General features: G+C 44.8%; 1 pseudogene; it reads right to left on the bottom strand.

The window, feature by feature from the left end:
- The window catches only part of LOC115140370 (ryanodine receptor 3-like), a 310457-nt pseudogene that overhangs the window by 223872 nt on the left and 60440 nt on the right, over positions 1-26145 (bottom strand).

A 26145-nucleotide genomic window follows, 5' to 3' on the forward strand; every position in this document is an offset into this window, starting at 1 on the left:
TTTTACTCCGATGTTAAATAAACACTATGTAGCCTCAAAACATGGTTTAAACTATATCATGCATGGTCAGTCCTTGCATCCATAGCTCTGTCTATGAATTTGAGAGTGGTTACATTTCTCCAGACCCGTCCCTCAGCTGTTTACCGAAACAGAACGCTTAGTTATTGTTTCAACTGCTGATCGCCACTTCCAATTATTTGTGGAAAATACATTTATTCAAAGAACAAGGTTGTGACTTGTACACACTTCTTCCACACCATCAGTACAGTGAACATGTATAATAACCCACCCTTCTCTTCAGGGGTCCTATGCGGGAGGCCTTAGCGTCAGGCGCCTGATAGGACAGCCACAGACCTGTAGCCACGTGCATCACGAAGCAGGCTGAGTCCCCATACTTGATCTCTGCTACTCCCATACCTTCTATGTCTCGATTCTTTGTACCCGACTCTATCTTTTCCTGTGGGAGGAAGCACGCGTACACGCACACACACACACACACACAACAAATGAAGATTACACACTAATCAGAGAGGTATGCTAGAGAGCCTATTCATTACTCGCCACAGGGAAACAGTAACAGCATTTTTGGGGGTCAGAACCACGAATGGCACGCACACACACACACACACACACACACACACACACACACACACACACACACACACACACACACACACACACACACACACACACACACACACACACACACACACACAGAACCCATTCATACCTCGTCAGATATGGATGCTGGCTGCTGATTACAGCAGGTAAAGGGGAACCAACTAAAGTCCATGTATAACACTTAATACTGAAAGGGTGGGCATGGGGGGGAGGGAGGGAGGGAGGGAGAGAGAGAGAGAGAGAGAGAGAGAGAAGGAAACAGGAAAGGGGAGTGAGAGAATTAAACAGATACTGTGTGCACACAATCATTACTACCACATAGAGCAGAATAGCATTGAATATGGAGCAGACAGACAGACAGACAGACAGACCGTGTCCTTCTGTTTGCTTCTTCATGTCCTTCCTGTCCATGCACTATGGTTGTAGAATGCAATGAAGGTTCCGCCGTATAATTACAATGCATTCTAATTCTATTGGTTCCCCCATACACCTTGGTTGTGTTGATTGGTTGGGTTGTTAATGGACTGTGTGACTTGGCTTGGACCGTTCCCTGACATTTCAGCTTTATGGACTAGAATGTTGTTGATTGTTGTGTATAGGGTACAAGGATGACCTTTTAAAAGTTAAAGGATAAATCTGACGTGCTCTTAAAAAATATAGGTGTGTCTGCTCTGACCTTCTTCAGGCACGGTACAGTCTTTTCTCTAGAAAATACCATGGTTTTAACCTACGGCCGGGATGGATTTAACAGCCCTAATGTTGGAATCAAACATCATTATGTTGTCATCCAGAGTCACAGTTATGCATTTTCCCAAGCTATAGTACACCATATTTTACATACAGCAGGCTTCGTGTTTTTTTTTTTTTTTGCTATGGAAAAAAAATATCACAGCCCTAGTTTTACCCACAATCCACCTTTCTGTGAGTAAATGTAAAACAATGTTTACTGTGAAAGACAAAGACTGATTAAAAGACTTAATTAAGAGTGTTGGTATTTGTCGGGAACAAACCTTGGTAGCCCTGAAGCAGAAAGAGGTGGACTTGATATCAGACTTCTCTCTCTCCTGTAAGACCAGACCCTGTTCTTCGGTCAGCGCCAGGTAGTGACCAGTAGACAGGTGACGCAGACGGAACGCCTGCCCATAGCGAATGTGGCTACCGCTCCAACTGACCAATCACAAAGAGGGGATGAACCCAAACAGATGTTAATCTACATTCTACAGTGGTCCCTATAACCCTTTTCCAATGGCAGAAGGGGAACAACGGAGTCAAAATGTGTCTGACATAGCAATGTCTATTTCAATCTAGAGACATTGATGTACGCTGTCTTTTGCAACAAAGAGATATACAGCTGCTGCCTCGGGCATTTCAGCATCCTTTCACAATGAAACACATCCATTGTTTCAAAATATCTCAGTACAAACGAAAAGTCAGACTGTGTGGCATGGCTGTCACCTAAGCCCAGAGACAAGAAGGCTGATGGTAGATGGGACCAGGATGTGTGTGGGCTGTGGAACACTGATGGAAGATGGGACCGGGATGTGTGTGGGCTGTGGAACACTGATGGAAGATGGGACCGGGATGTGTGTGGGCTGTGGAACACTGATGGAAGATGGGACCGGGATGTGTGTGGGCTGTGGAACACTGATGGAAGATGGGCCCAGGATGTGTGTGGGCTGTGGAACACTGATGGAAGATGGGACCAGGATGTGTGTGGGCTGTGGAACACTGATGGAAGATGGGACCAGGATGTGTGTGGGCTGTGGAACACTGATGGAAGATGGGACCAGGATGTGTGTGGGCTGTGGAACACTGATGGTAGATGGAACCGGGATGTGTGTGGGCTGTGGAACACTGATGGAAGATGGAACCGGGATGTGTGTGGGCTGTGGAACACTGATGGAAGATGGGACCAGGATGTGTGTGGGCTGTGGAACACTGATGGAAGATGGAACCGGGATGTGTGTGGGCTGTGAAATTAACTTCCAGTGACCATTTATAACCTGATGGGATTATAGTGGTTATAATACCTGATGGAGGTATAGTACCTGATGGATTTATAGTACCTGATGGGGTTATAGTGGTTATAGTACCTGATGGGGTTATAGTGGTTATAGTACCTGATGGGGTTATAATACCTGATGGGGTTATAGTACCTGATGGGGTTATAGTGGTTATAGTACCTGATGGGGTTATAGTGGTTATAGTACCTGATGGGGTTATAGTACCTGATGGGGTTATAGTGGTTATAGTACCTGATGGTGTTATAGTGGTTATAGTACCTGATGGGGTTATAGTGGTTATAGTACCTGATGGGGTTATAGTACCTGATGGGGTTATAGTGGTTATAGTACCTGATGGGGTTATAGTGGTTATAGTACCTGATGGGGTTATAATACCTGATGGGTTTATAGTACCTGATGGGGTTATAGTGGTTATAGTACCTGATGGGGTTATAATACCTGATGGGGTTATAGTACCTGATGGGGTTATAATACCTGATGGGGTTATAGTACCTGATGGGGTTATAGTGGTTATAGTACCTGATGGGGTTATAGTGGTTATAGTACCTGATGGGGTTATAGTACCTGATGGGGTTATAGTGGTTATAGTACCTGATTGGGTTATAGTGGTTATATTACCTGATGGGGTTATAGTACCTGATGGGGTTATAGTGGTTATAGTACCTGATGGGGTTATGGTACCTGATTGGGTTATAGTGGTTATAGTACCTGATGGGGTTATAGTGGTTATAGTACCAGATGTGGTTATAGGGGTTATAGTACGTGATGGGGTTATAGTGGTTATATTACCTGATGGGGTTATAGTACCTGATGGGGTTATAGTGGTTATAGTACCAGATGGGGTTATAGTGGTTATAGTACCTGATGGGGTTATAGTGGTTATAGTACCTGATGGGGTTATAGTACCTGATGTGGTTATAGTGGTTATAGTACCTGATGGGGTTATAGTGGTTATAGTATCTGATGGGGTTATAGTGGTTATATTACCTGATGGGGTTATAGTACCTGATGGGGTTATAGTGGTTATAATACCTGATGGGGTTATAATACCTGATGGGGTTATAGTACCTGATGGGGTTATAGTACCTGATGGGGTCATAGTACCGGATGGGGTTATAATACCTGATGGGGTTATAGTACCTGATGGGGTTATAGTACTTGATGGGGTTATAGTGGTTATAATACCTGATGGGGTTATAGTACCTGATGGGGTTATAGTACTTGATGGGGTTATAGTGGTTATAATACCTGATGGGGTTATAGTACCTGATGGGGTTATAGTACCTGATTGGGTTATAGTACCTGATGGGATTATAGTACCTGATGGGGTTATAGTGGTTATAGTACCTGATGGGGTTATAGTGGTTATAGTACCTGATGGGGTTATAGTACCTGATGGGGTTATAGTGGTTATAATACCTGATGGGGTTATAGTACCTGATGGGGTTATTGTACCTGATGGGGTTAAATTACCTGGTGGGATTATAGTACCTGATGGGGTTATAGTACCTGATGGGGTTATAGTACCTGATTGGGTTATAGTACCTGATGGGGTTATAGTGGTTATAGTACCTGATGGGGTTATAGTACCTGATGGGATTATAGTATCTGATGGGGTTATAGTGGTTATAGTACCTGATGGGGTTATAGTGGTTATAGTACCTGATGGGGTTATAGTACCAGATGCGGTTATAGTGGTTATAGTACCTGATGGGGTTATAGTACCTGATGGGGTTATAGTGGTTATAGTACCTGATGCGGTTATAGTACTTGATGGGGTTATAGTGGTTATAGTACTTGATGGGGTTATAGTGGTTAAAGTACCTGATGGGGTTATAGTGAAAAGTATCACTACCCTAAAAAGTATCTGAAAGCATATTGGCGTCTAGGTGAGTGAGCATCTGGCAGGGAGATGGAGAAACTAGAGAGTGTGAGGTAGGGTTAGGTATCGGTGTTTGTGTGTGTGGCTGCATGTGTATCAGCTCACCCGATCCTGAGGGGCTCCAGCCTCCAGAGAGAGCGGGCCCTGGATGCTCCTTTACCCATCTCATAGTTCACAATCCTGTGGACAAAGAGAGGGAGGAGAGGAGTCAGGTCTGGATCCTTTAAAACAGACGAAGTTCAATTTAAACCAGGACATTTGTCTCTATTAAACACAGTGACTTTGCAATAAAAAAAGACTCTCTTCCTAGTGCATTTTAAAACTAAAACTAAATGTGACCAGTTACAGGATCTGAGGCATTTGACTTATATTTAAACATTTTGTATTTTAGCAGACACTCTTATCCAGAGTAATTTACAGGACCAATTAGGGTTAAGTGCTTGAGGGCACATCGGCAGACACTTCACCTAGTTGGCTCAGGGATTTAAACCAGCAACCTCTTAACCGCTAGGCTACCCTGCACCCACAGAAGGGCCCCCCAAAATGTATATATATACAGTACCAGTCAGAAGTTTGGATTCACTTACTCATTCAAGGGTTTTTCTTTATTTGTACTATTTCTACATGATAAAATAAAGAAAAACCCTTGAATGAGTAGGTGTGTCCAAACTGTTGACTGCTACTGTATGCATATATTTATTGGTATTGTTTAGATTTTTTTTCTTGAATATATGAACTTTCATGTGGCTTAATTAAAAAACGTGTATGGGATCTGTAAATATGAATAAAAACGTGTATGGGATCTGTAAATATGAATAAAAACGTGTATGGGATCTGTAAATATGAATAAAAACGTGTATGGGATCTGTAAATATGAATAAAAACGTAGAATTATCAGCCTAGTTGAGTCAAGGAGAAAGCACATGGCTCTGTCATGTCACAGGCTTATGTTAATAACAGAACGGGCTCTTCCTTGATCAGTATAGAGATCATCTTTGCTACTGTGGATTTTTGGAAAGATATAGCTAGGCAGAACTGCAACAGTGTTGCTACAGTTCGCAACAAACATTGCTGCCCTGAATTTTGCTGGGTTTAATTAAGTAGAGAGACAACTTTCTGGAGGACAATACCATGCTGACTCACATGGGTTATGTGTGGGTGGGTGGGGCTAAGGCTTAAGAGGGTGTGAAGGATGCTGAATAGGGCGTACACAAAGGAGAGTTCTGGAGGAAGTGTGAAAATCTCAAAATCTTTCTAAGGGCATTTTCTCCTGCTTGTCAACTATACATTTAAAGGAGGTGTGGTACTGTATATAGTCAATATACCACGGCTAAGGGCTGTTCTTACTCACAACAGACTACAGAATGCCTGGATACAGCCCTTAGCCGTGGTATATTGACCATATACCACAAACCCCCGAGGTGCCTTATTGCTATTATAAACTGGTTACCAACGTAATTAGAGCAGTAAAAATACATGTTTTGTCATACCTGTGGTATACAGTCTGATATACCACGGCCTTCAGGGTTTTAATCACCCAATTTATAATGTATGATATACCATTATGAAGCTCTTAGTCTGTACTTTCATAAAATGTACAGCAAATTAAATTAAAATATGCACCAAAAAAAATCACTTAATTTTGACACAAGCCTCAATAGAGAAATATGGACACCAATGTACATTCAGAGATATTTATAAAAAGGTGGATGATGATCAAGATTCATTGAGGACCAGGGACGGCTATGTATCCCATTTCTCTAAACGATTCAACAGTATGGTCATAAAATGTCATGCCAGTTCATTTAAAGCTCTCTTAAATCATAAAACATAACTGTAAGTGCCTGTTAAAATGGTCCTTAATAGTAGGGTTAAGAGCCACCTAGCTCTGGTCTTCAGGACATATTCTAACATACTGTTAAAATGGCAGACAGGACGCCTAGTGTACCTCTGCTCCATCTCGCTGGCCTCTGACCCAGGTATGGTCAGACTCTCATCATGCCCGTGACAAAGATGCATCACGTGACCACCACACAGGAATCCTATTGGATAAACACAAGATTCTAAGGTCAATAGGGATCTTTTGAAGTTATGGTGAAATGTTCACACCATACTAGCCTCAGTGATGATCTGATGATCTTATTAATAGACTTACACCCGCTGGTTGCCCAGGGGTGTATGGGTTGGTTGCCCAGGGGTGTATGGGTTGGTTGCCCAGGGGTGTATGGGTTGGTTGCCCAGGGGTGTATGGGTTGGTTGTCCAGGGCTGTATGGGTTGGTTGCCCAAGGGTGTATGGGTTGGTTGCCCAGGGGTGTATGGGTTGGTTGCCCAAGGGTGTATGGGTTGGTTGCCCAGGGGTGTATGGATTGGTTTCACAGGGGTGTATGGGTTGGTTGCCCAGGGGTGTATGGGTTGGTTGCCCAGGGGTGTATGGGTTGGTTGCCCAGGGGTGTATGGGTTGGTTGCCCAGGGGTGTATGGGTTGGTTGCCCAGGGGTGTATGGGTTGGTTGCCCAAGGGTGTATGGATTGGTTGCCCAGGGGTGTATGGGTTGGTTGCCCAGGGGTGTATGGGTTGGTTGCCCAAGGGTGTATGGGTTGGTTGCCCAGGGGTGTATGGGTTGGTTGCCCAGGGGTGTATGGGTTGGTTGCCCAGGGGTGTATGGGTTGGTTGCCCAGGGGTGTATGGGTTGGTTGCCCAGGGGTGTATGGGTTGGTTGCCCAAGGGTGTATGGATTGGTTGCCCAGGGGTGTATGGGTTGGTTGTCCAGGGGTGTATGGGTTGGTTGCCCAGGGGTGTATGGGTTGGTTGCCCAGGGGTGTATGGGTTGGTTGCCCAGGGGTGTATGGGTTGGTTGCCCAAGGGTGTATGGATTGGTTGCCCAGGGGTGTATGGGTTGGTTGCCCAGGGGTGTATGGGTTGGTTGCCCAGGGGTGTATGGGTTGGTTGCCCAAGGGTGTATGGATTGGTTTCACAGGGGTGTATGGGTTGGTTACCCAGGGGTGTATGGGTTGGTTGCCCAGGGGTGTATGGGTTGGTTGCCCAAGGGTGTATGGATTGGTTTCACAGGGGTGTATGGGTTGGTTGTCCAGGGGTGTATGGATTGGTTGCCCAGGGGTGTATGGGTTGGTTGCCCAAGGGTGTATGGATTGGTTTCACAGGGGTGTATGGGTTGGTTGTCCAGGGGTGTATGGGTTGGTTGCCCAGGGGTGTATGGGTTGGTTGCCCAGGGCTGTTTGGGTTGGTTACCCAGGGGTGTATGTGTTGGTTGCCCAGGGGTGTATGGGTTGGTTACACAGGATTTATGGGTTGGTTGCCCAGGGGTGTATAGGTTGGTTTGCAAGGGGTGTATGGGTTGGTTGCCCAGGGCTGTATGGGTTGGTTGCCCAGGGCTGTATGGGTTGGTTGCCCAGGGGTGTATGGGTTGGTTGCCCAGGGCTGTATGGGTTGTTTTCCCCAAGGGTGTATGGGTTGGTTGCCCAAGGGTGTATGGGTTGTTTTCCCCAAGGGTGTATGGGTTGGTTGCCCAGGGGTGTATGGGTTTTCCCCAAGGGTGTATGGGTTGGTTGCCCAGGGGTATATGGGTTGTTTGCCCAGGGGTGTTTTCCCCAAGGGTGTATGGGTTGGTTGTTTTCGCCAAGGGTGAATGGGTTGGTTTCCCAGGGGTGTATGGGTTGCTTTCCCCAAGGGTGTATGGGTTGCTTTCCCCAAGGGTGTATGGGTTGCTTTCCCCAAGGGTGTATGTATGTTCCTAGGCCGTCATTGAAAATAAGAATTTGTTCTTAACTGACTTGCCTAGTAAAATAAAGGTAAAATAAAAAAATATATAAAAATGGGTTGGTTTCACAGGGGTGTATGGGTTGCTTTCCCCAGGGGTGTATGGGTTGGTTTCACAGGGGTGTATGGGTTGCTTTCCCCAGGGGTGTATGGGTTGCTTTCCCCAGGGGTGTATGGGTTGCTTTCCCCAAGGGTGTATGGGTTGCTTTCCCCAAGGGTGTATGGGTTGCTTTCCCCAGGGGTGTATGGGTTGCTTTCCCCAAGGGTGTATGGGTTGCTTTCCCCAAAGGTGTATGGGTTGCTTTCCCCAGGGGTGTATGGGTTGCTTTCCCCAGGGGTGTATGGGTTGCTTTCCCCAGGGGTGTATGGGTTGGTTTCACAGGGGTGTATGGGTTGCTTTCCCCAGGGGTGTATGGGTTGGTTTCACAGGGGTGTATGGGTTGCTTTCCCCAGGGGTGTATGGGTTGCTTTCCCCAGGGGTGTATGGGTTGGTTTCACAGGGGTGTATGGGTTGGTTTCACAGGGGTGTATGGGTTGCTTTCCCCAGGGGTGTATGGGTTGCTTTCCCCAGGGGTGTATGGGTTGCTTTCCCCAGGGGTGTATGGGTTGGTTTCACAGGGGTGTATGGGTTGCTTTCCCCAGGGGTGTATGGGTTGCTTTCCCCAGGGGTGTATGGGTTGGTTTCACAGGGGTGTATGGGTTGCTTTCCCCAGGGGTGTATGGGTTGCTTTCCCCAGGGGTGTATGGGTTGCTTTCCCCAGGGGTGTATGGGTTGCTTTCCCCAGGGGTGTATGGGTTGGTTTCACAGGGGTGCATGGGTTGCTTTCCCCAAGGGTGTATGGGTTGCTTTCCCCAGGGGTGTATGGGTTGCTTTCCCCAGGGGTGTATGGGTTGCTTTCCCCAGGGGTGTATGGGTTGGTTTCACAGGGGTGTATGGGTTGCTTTCCCCAAGGGTGTATGTCACAAAGCAGCGTAAAGTACATCACATTCCTGAAACAACTAAATATGTCCTAGTTCATCATGAAGGACTAACCTGAAATTATAATTGTATAATTGAGTCGTGGTGTACTTGCCTACAGCCACGTTGCTTCCTGAGCAGGTAGGCTGGACGTTCCACAGAGTCTGCATAAAGGAGGCATCCACCTGGAAACTACCGCTAGAGATGGACAGGTGCTGGAAGAAAGGAAACAGCATGGGGTTAGAAGCAGTGGAGTGTGTGTGTGTGTGTGTAGGTGTGTGTGTGAGTGAGAGAGAGAGAGAGAGAGGGGGGGGATATGGGGGCTGGTAAAGGAGAGATTTAAAGGTCCAATGTAGCCATTTTTATCTCAATATCAAATCATTTCTGGGTGACAATTAAGTACCTCACTGGGATTGTTTCCAATTAAAATAAAGAATAGAATAGCTTCTTAGCAACGAGCAATTTCTCATGGAAGAATTTAGCTCGGACTGCCTGGGAGTGGAGAACTGTAAACTAGCTGTTATTGGCAGAGAGGTTTGGAAGTCTCTTTCCTATTGGTCTATTAACTAATTTACCACCTGGTGATGTCACCAGGCAGGCCAAAAATCCATCCCACTAAAACAGGCTGAAATATCAGATGGTCTTTTCAAACAGCTCTAACACTAAAAGGGCATTATCATAATTTTCACAATTTCACAGCATTATGTCAACTTCATAGTGTGGAACTATACACTGATTGTACAAAATATTAGAAACACCTTCCTAATATTGAGTTGCAACCCCTTTTGCCCTCAGAACAGACTCATTTTGTCGGGGCATGGACTTTACAAGGTATTGAAAGCATTCCACAACTTCCCACAGTTGTGTCCAGTTGGCTGGATGTCCTATAGGTGGTAGACCAGTACTGATACATACGGGAAACTGTTGAGCGTGAAAAACCCAGCAGCTTTACAGTTCTTGACACACTCAAACTGGTGCGGCTGGCACCTACTACCATACCCCGTTCAAAGGCATTTAAATATTTTGTCCTGCCCATTTTAACCTGTCTCCTCCCCTTCATCTACACTGATTGAAGGGGATATAACAGGTGACATCAATAAGGGATCAAATCTTTCACCTGGATTCACTTGGTGAGTCCATTGCATGGAAAGAGCAGGTGTTCCTAATGTTTTGTGCACTCAGTGTATATAAAACACAGGGAAATCATGTTTTTGACTCCACTGGGCCTGTGAAGCTACTTGGCATTTTATGACTTTGTCTGAACCCTGACAGTGTTTGGACACTGCTTAAAGCCTTTACAGTGCATTACTGCCACAACGACCATCCGCCCCTCTCTAAGGATCCGCATCAGCTCCAGATTCAGATCTCAAGCCAGGCTGGTCTTTGCTGGGGAGAAGAGATTGTCGAGCTCAAAGGGATTCCGTGGCCTACTGATCACAATGAGACTGCCAACACCAGTTTAATCCACAACAAACAGCTTCACACAGACAGGCTCTGGGACTCCAGCATAGAGACAACGGCTCTAACAACAACCTTCAAAGATGTTCAGAATGAAATTAGGCATAGGCAAAAGAGAGTATACTGGGATGGGTCATATCAATGATATCAGAAAACCAACAGTTCTTCATCACTCGGGGAATAACCCCTGTGTGGTATTCATTCCATGGTTGAGGAACAGTAGATTGTTTGTCAGTAGGGTGATGAATCAGATGAATGTTTTCCTTTGGTAGAGTTGAAAGTCATGCACCGCTGAGTGTAGCTATGTTATAATTACACATTTCCTCTCCAAATGCTTCCAGCACACTCTACCGCTCTCTATGTTTCATGCTTTGCATCTCTTTCTCTCTCTCTCTCTCTCTCTCTCTCTCTCTCTCTCTCTCTCTCTCTCTCTCTCTCTCTCTCTCTCTCTATCTCACTCTCACTCTCTCTCTCAATTCTATTCAAAGGGCTTTATTGACATGGGAAACGTATGTTTACATTGCCAAAGCAAGTGAAATGGATAAACAAGGGTGAAATAAACAAACAAAAGTGAACAGTAAATATATCATTCACACAAGTTTCAAATTATTTCAAATGTCATATTATGTCTATATACAGTGTTGTAACGATGTGCAAATAGTTAAAGTACAAAAGGGAAAATAAATCAACATAAATATGGGTTATATTTACAATGGTGTTTGTTCTTCACAGGTTGCATTTTTCTTGTGGCAACTTGTCACACATCTTGCTGCTGTGATGGCACACTGTGGAATTTCACCCAGTAGATATGGGAGTTTATCAAAATTGAATTATTTTTCGAATTCTTTGAGGCTCTGTGTAATCTGAGGGAATTATTGGTCTCTAATAAGGTCATACATTTGGCAGGAGGTTAGGAAGTGCAGCTCAGTTTCCACCTCATTTTGTTTATGGGTAGTGTGCACATAGCCTGTCTTCTCTTGAGAGCCAGGTCTACTTACGGCAGCCTCTCTCAATAGCAAGGCTATGCTCACTGAGTCTGTACATAGTCAAAGCTTTCCTTAATTTTGTGTCAGTACAGTGGTCAGGTATTCTGCCACTGCGTACTCTCTGTTTAGGGCCAAATAGCATTCTAGTTTGCTCTGTTTTTTTGTGAATTCTTTCCAATGTGTCAAGTAATTAACTTTTTTTCTCTCGTGATTTGGTTGGGTCTAATTGTGTTGCTGTCCTGGGGCTCTGTGGGTTATCTTTGTGTTTGTGAACAGAGCCCCAGGACCAGCTTACTTAGGGGGCTCTTCTCCAGGTGTCATCTCTCTGTAAGTGATGACTTTGTTATGGAAGGTTTGGTAATCGTTGTCAGCTCATCAGCCAGATAAATGCCACTGGTTGTCCTGGGCTGAGGGGTTCAAGACTTGACAACTGTTTTTACAGGACTATTTCAAGTGGATTGATGTGATGTGGGATCTGTTTGTCCTGTCTTGCATTACCTAGCCAGGTCTCAGATCTGTTTGTGCTGTCTTGTCATTACCTAGCCAGGTCTCAGATCTGTTTGTGCTGTCTTGTCATTACCTAGCCAGGTCTCAGATCTGTTTGTCCTGTCTTGTCATTACCTAGCCAGGTCTCAGATCTGTTTGTGCTGTCTTGTCATTACCTAGCCAGGTCTCAGATCTGTTTGTCCTGTCTTGTCATTACCTAGCCAGGTCTCAGATCTGTTTGTCCTGTCTTGTCATTACCTAGCCAGGTCTCAGATCTGTTTGTGCTGTCTTGTCATTACCTAGCCAGGTCACAGATCTGTTTGTGCTGTCTTGCATTACCTAGCCAGGTCTCAGATCTGTTTGTGCTGTCTTGTCATTACCTAGCCAGGTCTCAGATCTGTTTGTCCTGTCTTGTCATTACCTAGCCAGGTCTCAGATCTGTTTGTGCTGTCTTGTCATTACCTAGCCAGGTCTCAGATCTGTTTGTCCTGTCTTGTCATTACCTAGCCAGGTCTCAGATCTGTTTGTGCTGTCTTGTCATTACCTAGCCAGGTCTCAGATCTGTTTGTGCTGTCTTGTCATTACCTAGCCAGGTCTCAGATCTGTTTGTGCTGTCTCTGCTGAATCCTAGTCTCTTAGCTTGCTCTGGCAAGACAACCCAAACTGATCTAAGACCTGGGTCTCCTCCTGGCCTGCTCAATCAATCAGTCGGCACTGAGGTCAGTGAGGCACATAATCCGTCCAAAACACACATAATTTCCCCCCCACTTGGACTTTCAATCTTTCCCCTGTGGTCTCTAACAGGGAGGTAGGCCCGGTCGGTGCTACAGATATTCAGATATTAAAACGACTTGGCATGGAAATCAATCAACCCAGCAGAAATACAGACCAACAAGTGAAAAACTGAAAGGAAAAAAATATATAGGAGCTGGAGAAATGAGCAATGATCCACAGTCTGTGAACTGAACAACAGATTTAATGTTCTCTGTCTAACTCAAAACAAACCGTCTGAACCAAAGTACGAGCAATAGCATGTTGATATTGTCTGTAAGGAGGTGAGAGTATATTGCCAGCGTGACAATCTGTTCAGGCTTTAGCCAACTTGTTGTCTGGGGGAGGCAGCGATAAAACACTGTTGAATACAGAAACAGTCGGGTAGCGAAGACTAGACGGTATTTATGAGAGTTTTTAGGATCGATGTGGTTCTCATTGCTGTTTTATCCCTTTATGTGTTGCGAAACTGCCTCTGGCCATATGAGAGGCTGTGAGTAGTTAGAGGAACTTAAAACCATAGAATTACCTTCACACCTACCTTCACACCTACCTTCACACCTGCCTTCACACCTACCTTCACACCTACCTTCACACCCACCTTCACACCCACCTTCACACCCACCTTCACACCCACCTCCACACCCACCTTCACACCCACCTTCACACCTACCTTCACACCTACCTTCACACCCACCTCCACACCTACCTTCACACCCCCCTTCACACCTAACTTCACACCTATCTTCACACCTACCTTCACACCTAACTTCACACCTAACTTCACACCTACCTTCACACCTACCTTCACACCCACCTCCACACCTACCTTCACACCCACCTCCACACCCACCTCCACACCTACCTTCACACCTACCTTCACACCCACCTTCACACCTACCTTCACACCTACCTTCACACCTACCTTCACACCTACTGAAAGGTGACAATAGGGCCGCAAATAGTGTTCCATTTGGGTCTCACAGGTAACTCTCTGTGGACGGATTGATTGGTTTACTGGTTGATTGATAGATACTCACCAGGTACCTCTCTGTGGACACGCTGACCAGGATGAGGTCGTCTCCGATACGGACCTTCTCTCCCTCTGACCTCTGCTTGGACGCAGGGTGGATGGTCCACCAACACGCCTCTCCTGGAGAGACAGACGACAGGCCTTGGATGAGATTATCATAGTCTCTTGTGACAGACGACAGGCCTTGGATGAGATTATCATAGTCTCTTGTGACAGACTATCATAGTCTCTTGTGACAGACTATCACATTCTCTTGTGACAGACTGTTAACATAGTTGCTAGCCAGTGCACTCACAATGTGGTTCTCGGGATCTAAGATTACAATAAGACTATGGTAACTATGGTAACAAATAATTTGTAACTTCATAAGGATATGAAAAATATAAAGATATAGAAGTCTACCATTGAAATACAAATGCATACTTCTTCAAATATTTCACTGGCATGTACATTTCTTGAATTTAATTGGTGGTCCATAGTCCACTTATACATACAGTGTTGTTAGTATATAATTATTTCCTGCAGGATTGTTGATCAGTACATTTTGAAGTCTTCGAATATCAAAGATCAACAGTTTCAAAGCCAAGGCAACCATTTTGTCTGCTCTTAACGTCCTCACGTTGATATAGTGCCTCTATTATGGGGGCCACAGCACATTTAAATAGCAAGGTCAGCTATTAATATGGAAACCAGTCTGCACGTCTCGTAGAGTCACAGGTAGCCCTTGAAAATCACAGACCTTTACACCTGCACCCGTATACGCAGATTTGGACACTGATAAGATCTTAAATTGGAACGCAGTGGCTGTTCAGTAACATGCTATACATGACGTCAGAGCTCAGTGGCTGTTCAGTAACATGCTATACATGACGTCAGAGCTCAGTGGCTGTACAGTAACATGCTATACATGACGTCAGAGCTCAGTGGCTGTACAGTAACATGCTATACATGACGTCAGAGCTCAGTGTCTCTTCAGTAACATGCTATACATGACGTCAGAGCTCAGTGGCTGTTCAGTAACATGCTATACATGACGTCAGAGCTCAGTGGCTGTACAGTAACATGCTATACATGACGTCAGAGCTCAGTGGCTGTACAGTAACATGCTATACATGACGTCAGAGCTCAGTGTCTCTTCAGTAACATGCTATACATGACGTCAGAGCTCAGTGTCTCTTCAGTAACATGCTATACATGACGTCAGAGCTCAGTGGCTGTACAGTAACATGCTATACATGACGTCAGAGCTCAGTGTCTCTTCAGTAACATGCTATACATGACGTCAGAGCTCAGTGGCTGTTCAGTAACATGCTATACATGACACTGAGCTCTGGCGTCATGTAACATGTTACTGTACAGCCACTGAGCTCTGGCGTCATGTATAGCATGTTACTGCAGCCACTGAGCTCTGGCGTCATGTATAACATGTTACTGAACAGCCACTGAGCTCTGACGTCATGTATAGCATGTTATACGTCAGACGCCAGAGCTCAGTGGCTGTTCAGTAACATGCTATACATGACGTCAGAGCTCAGTGGCTGTTCAGTAACATGCTATACATGACGTCAGAGCTCAGTGGCTGTTCAGTAACATGCTATACATGACGCCAGAGCTCAGTGGCTGTTCAGTAACATGCTATACATGACGCAGAGCTCAGTGGCTGTACAGTAACATGCTATACATGACGTCAGAGCTCAGTGGCTGTTCAGTAACATGCTATACATGACGTCAGAGCTCAGTGGCTGTTCAGTAACATGCTATACATGACGTCAGAGCTCAGTGGCTGTACAGTAACATGCTATACATGACGTCAGAGCTCAGTGGCTGTACAGTAACATGCTATACATGACGTCAGAGCTCAGTGTCTCTTCAGTAACATGCTATACATGACGTCAGAGCTCAGTGGCTGTTCAGTAACATGCTATACATGACGTCAGAGCTCAGTGGCTGTACAGTAACATGCTATACATGACGTCAGAGCTCAGTGGCTGTACAGTAACATGCTATACATGACGTCAGAGCTCAGTGTCTCTTCAGTAACATGCTATACATGACGTCAGAGCTCAGTGTCTCTTCAGTAACATGCTATACATGACGTCAGAGCTCAGTGGCTGTACAGTAACATGCTATACATGACGTCAGAGCTCAGTGTCTCTTCAGTAACATGCTATACATGACGTCAGAGCTCAGTGGCTGTTCAGTAACATGCTATACATGACACTGAGCTCTGACGTCATGTATAGCATGTTACTGTACAGCCACTGAGCTCTGACGTCATGTATAGCATGTTACTGTACAGCCACTGAGCTCTGACGTCATGTATAGCATGTTACTGAACAGCCACTGAGCTCTGACGTCATGTATAGCATGTTATACGTCAGACGTCAGAGCTCAGTGGCTGTTCAGTAACATGCTATACATGACGTCAGAGCTCAGTGGCTGTTCAGTAACATGCTATACATGACGTCAGAGCTCAGTGGCTGTACAGTAACATGCTATACATGACGTCAGAGCTCAGTGGCTGTTCAGTAACATGCTATACATGACGTCAGAGCTCAGTGGCTGTACAGTAACATGCTATACATGACGTCAGAGCTCAGTGGCTGTTCAGTAACATGCTATACATGACGTCAGAGCTCAGTGGCTGTTCAGTAACATGCTATACATGACGTCAGAGCTCAGTGGCTGTTCAGTAACATGCTATACATGACGTCAGAGCTCAGTGGCTGTTCAGTAACATGCTATACATGACGTCAGAGCTCAGTGGCTGTTCAGTAACATGCTATACATGACGCCAGAGCTCAGTGGCTGTTCAGTAACATGCTATACATGACGTCAGAGCTCAGTGGCTGTTCAGTAACATGCTATACATGACGTCAGAGCTCAGTGGCTGTTCAGTAACATGCTATACATGACGTCAGAGCTCAGTGGCTGTTCAGTAACATGCTATACATGACGTCAGAGCTCAGTGGCTGTTCAGTAACATGCTATACATGACGTCAGAGCTCAGTGGCTGTTCAGTAACATGCTATACATGACGCCAGAGCTCAGTGGCTGTTCAGTAACATGCTATACATGACGTCAGAGCTCAGTGGCTGTTCAGTAACATGCTATACATGACGTCAGAGCTCAGTGGCTGTTCAGTAACATGCTATACATGACGTCAGAGCTCAGTGGCTGTTCAGTAACATGCTATACATGACGTCAGAGCTCAGTGGCTGTACAGTAACATGCTATACATGACATCAGAGCTCAGTGGCTGTACAGTAACATGCTATACATGACGTCAGAGCTAAGTGGCTGTTCAGTAACATGCTATACATGACGTCAGAGCTCAGTGGCTGTACAGTAACATGCTATACATGACGTCAGAGCTCAGTGGCTGTTCAGTAACATGCTATACATGACGTCAGAGCTCAGTGTCTGTTCAGTAACATGCTATACATGACGTCAGAGCTCAGTGGCTGTTCAGTAACATGCTATACATGACGTCAGAGCTCAGTGTCTGTTCAGTAACATGCTATACATGACGTCAGAGCTCAGTGGCTGTTCAGTAACATGCTATACATGACATCAGAGCTCAGTGGCTGTACAGTAACATGCTATACATGACGTCAGAGCTCAGGGTCTCCGCTTCACAGCGTTGTATGGATTTTGACTGACAGTGTTCTGACCTTGAGCATCACGCGCAACAAGAAGTTGCCCCCAACCCTCCTGCTAATTGGGCAACTTTAGCACATTTGTTGTTGCCTGAGTTAGAGAAATGATGTAAATTATGGGGACTCGGTGTACAGCGCCTTCAGAAAGTATTCACACCCCTTGACTTTTTCCACATTGTGTTGTGTTACAGCCTGAATTTAGATGTTATTTTTGTCACTGGCCTACACGCAATACCAAAGTGGAATTATGTGTTTCGAAATGTTTACAAATGAATGTTTACAATAAGTATTCAACCCCTTTGCTAAGTTTAGGAGTAAAAATGTGCTTAACAAGATACAAAGAAAATTGCATGGACTCACTGCGTGCAATAATAGTGTTTAACATAACTTTTTGAATGACTACCTCTTCTCTGTACCCCACACATACAATTATCTGTAAGGTCCCTCAGTCGAGCAGTGAATTTCAAACACTGATTCAACCACAAAGACCAGGGAGGTTTTCCAATGGCTCTCAAAGAAGGGTTCCTATTGGTAGATGGGTAAATAAAAAGCGGACATTGAATATTCCTTTGAGCATGGTGAAGTTATTAATTACACGTTGGATGGTTTATCAATACAGCCAGTCACTACAAAGATACAGGCGTAACTCAGTTGCCGGAAAGGAAGGAAACTGCTCAGGGATTTCCCCATGAGGCCAATGGTGACTTTAAAACAGTTTAATGGCTGTGATAGGAAAAAGCTGAGGATGGATCGAAAACATTGTAATTACTCCACAATACAATACTTCTTCGCAACAAGGTACTAAAGTAATACAGTAATACCCACAGAGTTTTGTCTCCTTCTCCTTTAGATAAATTATTTAATCTCAAGGGAGGACGACCTAAAATGACTATTCAGAAAGCTCTATACCATTAGAGCAAGGCTGTGTGTAATATAAATGGTACCTAACATCATTAGATGTAGATACAGGGAGCAAGGCTGTTTGTAATATAAATGGTACCTAACACCATTAGATGTAGATACAGGGAGCAAGGCTGTGTGTAATATAAATGGTACCTAACATCATTAGATGTAGAGACAGGGAGCAAGGCTGTGTGTAATATAAATGGTACCTAACACCATTAGATGTAGATACAGGGAACAAGGCTGTTTGTAATATAAATGGTACCTAACACCATTAGATGTAGATACAGGGAGCAAGGCTGTGTGTAATAAATCTTACCTATTGAATCTTCTTGTAATCCCACGTCAAATGACAGTTTGTCTGTCAACGACCTCGATGTCTTCAAGCAGGTCAGGTACTGTTGAGAAGCCACACAGTATGACATTGCAAGAAGGTAGGAAAGAAAACAATTGTTGAAATGTATTTACATCTTTCATGATTCATTTCTATCATTTGCATTTACAGTATATATATATATATATACTTTTAAATGATTTCATAATATAAACTGTTAAATGATTTCAAATTGTGTGCAAATCTCAAGCCATTGGGCGTGCTATCTTTAGAGCTTCTGCATTCTAATGTTTAGGTAATACAGTCTGGTCTGGTGACCTTTTCATTCAACACCTATCCACTGATAATACAGCTCTGGTACTGCTAAAGCTTTCACAGATGTTGGTCCTCAGTCACTGGAGCTCCTCAGTCACTGAAGCTCCTCAGTCACTGGAGCTCCTCAGTCACTGGAGCTCCTCGGTCACTGGAGCTCCTCGGTCACTGGAGCTCCTCGGTCACTGGAGCTCCTCAGTCACTGGAGCTCCTCGGTCACTGGAGCTCCTCGGTCACTGGAGATCCTCGGTCACTGGAGCTCCTCGGTCACTGGAGCTCCTCGGTCACTGGAGCTCCTCGGTCACTGGAGCTCCTCGGTCACTGGAGCTCCTAAGTCACTGGAGCTCCTCAGTCACTGGAGATCCTCGGTCACTGGAGCTCCTCAGTCACTGGAGCTCATCAGTCACTGGAGCTCATCAGTCACTGGAGCTCCTCAGTAAAATGTTTGTAGTTGTTAAAACGTATGTCCCACATGGCACTCTATTCCTAATTAAAGTACACAACTTTTTACAAGAGCCCTATGGGGCCTGGTCAAAAGTAGTGCACTATAAAGGGAATAGGGTGCCGTGTGGGCCACTGTGAGTATGAGGGTCAGGGTGGCAGATGTTCCACATGCTCACCATTCCGCTGAAGGAGTGGCGGAGGAGGATGGCGTGACCATAGAGCAGGGTCCGGTGTCCACCCCCCTGGGCCGCCTAGGAAGGAGGAGAGAAGAGTGGAGGGTAGGGTAGGGGAGGAGAGGGGAGGGAGGAGGGAGGGAGGGAGGGAACAACTCAGGAGGTTAGAGTCTGGATGTTGCATCTCAATTGTCTAACGTAGAATCCTCCCCTCGTCTCCTTTCCTTCATCTGCACTGATCTGACCGGAGTACGGGAAATAAAAATGACAAGAAGACTGAGAATTCACTTGAGCTTTTTCCGGTCTCTTAGAGCAGCTGATGGAAAGGACATGAGGGGACGACATCACTTTAGAATATTGTCTGGAGACAAAGGACCATCTGCGTCCCAAATGGCACTCTATTCATTATATAGTGCACTACTACCCTATGGAGCCCTATGAGAGCCCTATGAAGCCCTATGGAGCCCTATGAGAGTCCTAAGGAGCCCTATGAAGCCCTATGGAGCCCTATGGAGCCCTAAGGAGCCCTATGAAGCCCTATGGAGCCCAATGGAGCCCTATGAGAGCCCTATGAGGCTGTATGGAGCCATATGAGAGCCCTATGGAGCCCTATGAGAGCCCTATGGAGCCCTATGAGAGCCCTATGGAGCCCTATGAGAGCCCTATGGAGCCCTATGGAGCCCTATAAAGCCCTATGGAGCCATATGAGAGCCCTATGGAGCCCTATGAGAGCCCTATGGAGCCCTATGAGAGCCCTATGAGAGCCCTATGGAGCCCTATGAGAGCCCTATGGAGCCCTATGAGAGCCCTATGGAGCCCTATGAAGCCCTATGGAGCCCTATGAGAGCCCTATGAGGCTGTATGGAGCCATATGAGAGCCCTATGGAGCCCTATGAGAGCCCTATGGAGCCCTATGAGAGCCCTATGGAGCCCTATGAGAGCCCTATGGAGCCCTATGAGAGCCCTATGGAGCCCTATGAGAGCCCTATGGAGCCCTATGAAGCCCTATGGAGCCCTATGAGAGCCCTATGGAACCATATGGAGACATATGGAGCCCTATGGGAGCCATATGGAGCCCTATGAGAGCCATATGGAGCCCTATGAAGCCCCATGACAGCCCTATGGAGCCCTATGAGAGCCCTATGGAGCCCTATGAGAGCCCTATGGAGCCCTATGGAGCCTTTTGAGAGCCCTATGAGAGCCCTTTGGAGCCCTGTGGGAATCCTGTGGGAGCCCTATGGGCCCTGGACAAAAGCAGTGCAATATATAGGGCATATGATGCCATCTGGGATACGGACATGCTTGACTAGTACCCCCACGAGAGGACAGACAGACAAACAATCAAATGAACACAACAACAACACAACCAACATGAAACAGTCCCAAAAGGTCAGAGGTTATCCCACCCAGGTCATGCTGTACAACACGACTAACTGTGTTAGACCCCCGTTCAGTTGACAAACGAGAAACATTTGGTCGCAGTACCGTGGACGAAGAAATGTTGTGAAGTGAAACCCGTAAAGAAAAAGATATCTTATGTAAAATAAAGATCTCAAAAGAGTCAAAGTCCTCAAAGTCTCTTTCGATATCAATGAATTGAAGAAAACATAAAGATTTAAAAACAAACATGGTATTATTACTCACCCTCCTCAACAACCTCTAGAGGCATGAAGAAAAAACAAGATGACGTAACATTAGCATAACAACCCACCAACTCTCTACAGTGTTGCTATCTATATCCCCTATAAAGGAGTGAGAAATAATGTTCAATAAAGAAAGAGAGCTTATTAAAGGAAGATAACGGGTGCCGTTACACATTGCTGAGGGAGGACGTCCTTTTCTCGCTATTTAAGTGCTATTTAAATCCCATCAATCAACCATCTATATACACCACAAGTCTCAGAATCAATCTGTGTTTGGTGATTTGGTGGTACAGTCTACAGTTCCCCTGGGAGCAAGTGAAGCCCCCAAATCCCTCAGCCCCCCAGAGTTCAAACCCCCAGTCCTCTACGCCCCCAAGCCTACCAGCTGGTGAACTAGATCCCACTGACACTGTAGCTGGGTGGTTGTATAATAACTCTGGACGAAAAAGGAAACAGAGGATTGATCAAAATTAAATTAAAAAGGGGAAGAAGGGAAGAGTATCCTGCTTCATCCCAGCTGTTGTTGAGAGGAGATACGGAGAGAGAGAGTTAGAGAGAGAGAGAGAGAGAGAGAGAGAGAGAGGGAGAGAGAGAGAGAGAGAGTTAGATAGAGAGAGAGAGGGAGAGAGAGAGAGAGAGAGAGTTAGATAGAGAGATAGAGAGGGAGCGAGAGAGAGAGAGGGTGGAGAGAGAGATAGTTAGATAGAGAGAGAGAGAGAGAGAGAGAGAGGGTAGGGAAGAGAGAGAGTAGGGAAGAGAGAGAGGGAGAGGGGTAGAGAGAGAGGGGGGGGGGTAGAGGGATAGAGCTGGGAAAGGGGCGGAGCGGCCCGTATTTCAGCAGCCTGTCATGCCGACACATCAGCACTGTGAACTGTGGCCTTTGGCTTGGCGGCGCGACAACGGGCAACGCCCCCCCACACTCTAATACCGCTCTATCTGAGCATCTGCAGGGAGTGTTCAAATTATCAGAGTAATGGCTGGGGACATTGTATTCCGTTTGCTTGCTGCCCATTTGATCAAACCGATTTTACCGAAACCGAAATTAAACACACGGAAAAAAAGGGAAAAGCAAGATAGAGAAAATAGACAAGGAGAAAAGAGAAGCGACCAAAATAATGTATCTAGTGTTCCACCAAGAGCAAGGTGTACACTATAGAATAGATCCCAGTGAATAGATCCCACTATAGAATAGATCCCAGTGAATAGATCCCACTGTGGAATAGATCCCACTGTGGAATAGATCCCAGTGAATAGATCCCACTGTAGAATAGATCCCAGTGAATAGATCCCACTGTAGAATAGATCCCAGTGAATAGATCCCAGTGAATAGATCCCACTGTAGAATAGATCCCAGTGAATAGATCCCACTGTAGAATAGATCCCAGTGAATAGATCCCACTGTAGAATAGATCCCAGTGAATAGATCCCACTGTAGAATAGATCCCAGTGAATAGATCCCACTGTAGAATAGATCCCAGTGAATAGATCCCAGTGAATAGATCCCACTGTGGAATAGATCCCAGTGAATAGATCCCACTGTAGAATAGATCCCAGTGAATAGATCCCACTGTAGAATAGATCCCAGTGAATAGATCCCAGTGAATAGATCCCACTGTATAATAGATCCCAGTGAATTGATCCCAGTGTTGGTTTACAAATTCCAAATAGCTTTGTTCTACAGCTTTGTATGTTCATTCCAGAATCATTGTTTGAAGCTTCCGCAATCACTGTGTGAAGCTTCTGCAATCATTGTGTGAAGCTTCTGGAATCACTGTGTGAAGCTTCTGGAATCATCGTGTGAAACTTCTGGAATCATTGTGTGAAGCTTCTGGAATCATTGTGTGAAGCTTCTGGAATCATTGTGTGAAGCTTCTGGAATCATTGTGTGAAGCTTCTGGAATCATTGTGTGAAGCTTCTGGAATCATTGTGTGAAGCTTCTGGAATCATTGTGTGAAGCTTCTGGAATCATTGTGTGAAGCTTCTGGAATCATTGTGTGAAGCTTCTGGAATCAACGCCGATTCAATAACATTTCCTCTTTTATTTCTTTTACTCTTGAAATGAGACTGTTAGAAACAACACAGAGAGGAAAGAAAACCACACATTCAAAAAAACACCACAGTGAGGGAGCATCGTTCCAACACATCGGTTTCCTGTTAATTCCCTAAAGTCTTCAAATGATGCTTCATCAAAAAAGTTAACACAAATTATATATTTTACATAATATATAATCTCGGAAACCCATAACTAAAATATTGTATAAATGTGTCAGCTGCACAGCTGTTAATGTTACGTACATCTGTCCATGAGAGATAATAACATACCCTGTGTAGTAAATATTTTAAGGGTTTTTCCCCCCCTATCGTTAAGCACTAAATGGGTTAGCTAAAATACTAGCTGTTTAGAGAAAGTGCTAACTAGTTAGCTAGTTAGCACTTTCACTTGAAAATGTGTTCACACAGACACATAGTTTGTCCCTGAGGGGCACCAAGCCAAGCATTCCAGTCCCGTGAATCGTGTGCACAAGGTGAAGGAAGGCACCAATGGGATGTCTATTTCAAGATTGTCATAAATCATTGATGTTCAGGGGCATAGTTTAACATCTCTGTGTTTTTCTGTGACAGGTTCATAACGTACATTGATGTTCAGGGGTATAGTTTAACATCTCTGTGTTTGTCTGTGACAGGTTCATCACGTACATTGATGTTCAGGGGCATAGTTTAACATCTCTGTGTTTGTCTGTGACAGGTTCATAACGTACATTGATGTTCAGGGGCATAGTTTAACATCTCTGTGTTTGTCTGTGACAGGTTCATCACGTACATTGATGTTCAGGGGTATAGTTTAACATCTCTGTGTTTGTCTGTGACAGGTTCATAACGTACATTGATGTTCAGGGGCATAGTTTAACATCTCTGTGTTTGTCTGTGACAGGTTCATCACGTACATTGATGTTCAGGGGTATAGTTTAACATCTCTGTGTTTGTCTGTGACAGGTTCATAACGTACATTGATGTTCAGGGGCATAGTTTAACATCTCTGTGTTTGTCTGTGACAGGTTCATAACGTACATTGATGTTCAGGGGCATAGTTTAACATCTCTGTGTTTGTCTGTGACAGGTTCATAACGTACATTGATGTTCAGGGGCATAGTTTAACATCTCTGTGTTTGTCTGTGACAGGTTCATCACGTACATTGATGTTCAGGGGCATAGTTTAACATCTCTGTGTTTGTCTGTGACAGGTTCATAACGTACATTGATGTTCAGGGGCATAGTTTAACATCTCTGTGTTTGTCTGTGACAGGTTCATAACGTTCATTGATGTTCAGGGGCATAGTTTAACATCTCTGTGTTTGTCTGTGACAGGTTCATAACGTTCTTTGTTCTATGTGTCCGTGGGGTTTTCAGTCAAATGCATATTTACTTAATAATATTTGTTTTTCAAATGTAATTCTCTGGCTATGTAGAATAATATCAAGATTCTCAATTCTCACTATAGGCGTACTTCTGAATCTTCCTTATGTGTCTGATGAACCTACAAATCTATTGAAAAACATAGTCATAAATTACTTTAGTATAGTATGATGACAATCCCAAAATAGGCAACACTTTGAGGTGAAAGTGGCCTTTAATAGTTAGGGGTCAGTAGAGGTGAGCCTTCATGCCAACTAAAGAAAGTAACAAACGAACATACCCACTGTTCATGGTCCGCTTTCTAGCAGCGTTAGACAAAGATACAGACGAAATAACAATATTACATGGAGTTATGGAAGTCAACTATATCAAATGATACCTAAAAGAGCACGAGTCTCCATTAAAATGTGTCATAAAACGGGTGAATTAACCAAAATAATAATGTCATGTGTATTTTTTTAGTCCAGGGCCAGGTTGAAATACTCATCTCTGATACTGAAGTGCCTGGCCGTTCTGTGGTTATCACCTCAACAAAAACAGAAATTCACTTCACCGCAGTAATGGATGCAAACTTGACACTGATCGGATCGTCTTGCACCCCAGAAGCAGTGAAGCAAGGGCAGCTAAGCTAAGCTAACTACAAGCAATTCAATTCTAATTGTGTTCAGTTGTCGATCCAATAGCGCTCATAACTTAGCTGACATCTCTTCATAAAGGTGCAGACCATGAAGTGTTTCATTGCAGTAGGGGACACTATTATCATAAGTATTTAAGTATCTATCTCCCTATTCATGATTACTTATCACTGCTCATCACTAAGAATGGCAGTGGTACTATAGCTGAGGGAGGGAGGGAGGGAGGGAGGGAGAGAGGGAGGAAGGAAGGAAGGAAGGAAGGAAGGAAGGAAGGAAGGAAGGAAGGAAGGAAGGAAGGAAGGAAGGAAGGAAGGAAGGAAGGAAGGAAGGAAGGAAGGAAGGAAGGAAGGAAGGAAGGAAGGAAGGAAGGAAGGAAGGGTACATTCTATTTGTAAATCAAGTGGGCAGAACAGAGAAAGGCAAGAGGGGAGAAGACTGTCTGGGTGTACTTAAAGCAAGGCAATCACAGGCTATTTCTCTGTGGCTGGGTCTGTGTCTGACATGGAGTGGGCACTGCCACACAACTAGAGAGGACACTACCGTAGAAGCAATATCTTCAAAATCTTGTGGTCAAACAAGGAGAAAATATACATTTTATTATTATCCTCTCACGTTGATCTCTTCTTGAATA

Source organism: Oncorhynchus nerka, linkage group LG13 (assembly GCF_034236695.1).
Source record: "Oncorhynchus nerka isolate Pitt River linkage group LG13, Oner_Uvic_2.0, whole genome shotgun sequence".
Lineage (NCBI taxonomy): Eukaryota > Metazoa > Chordata > Actinopteri > Salmoniformes > Salmonidae > Oncorhynchus > Oncorhynchus nerka.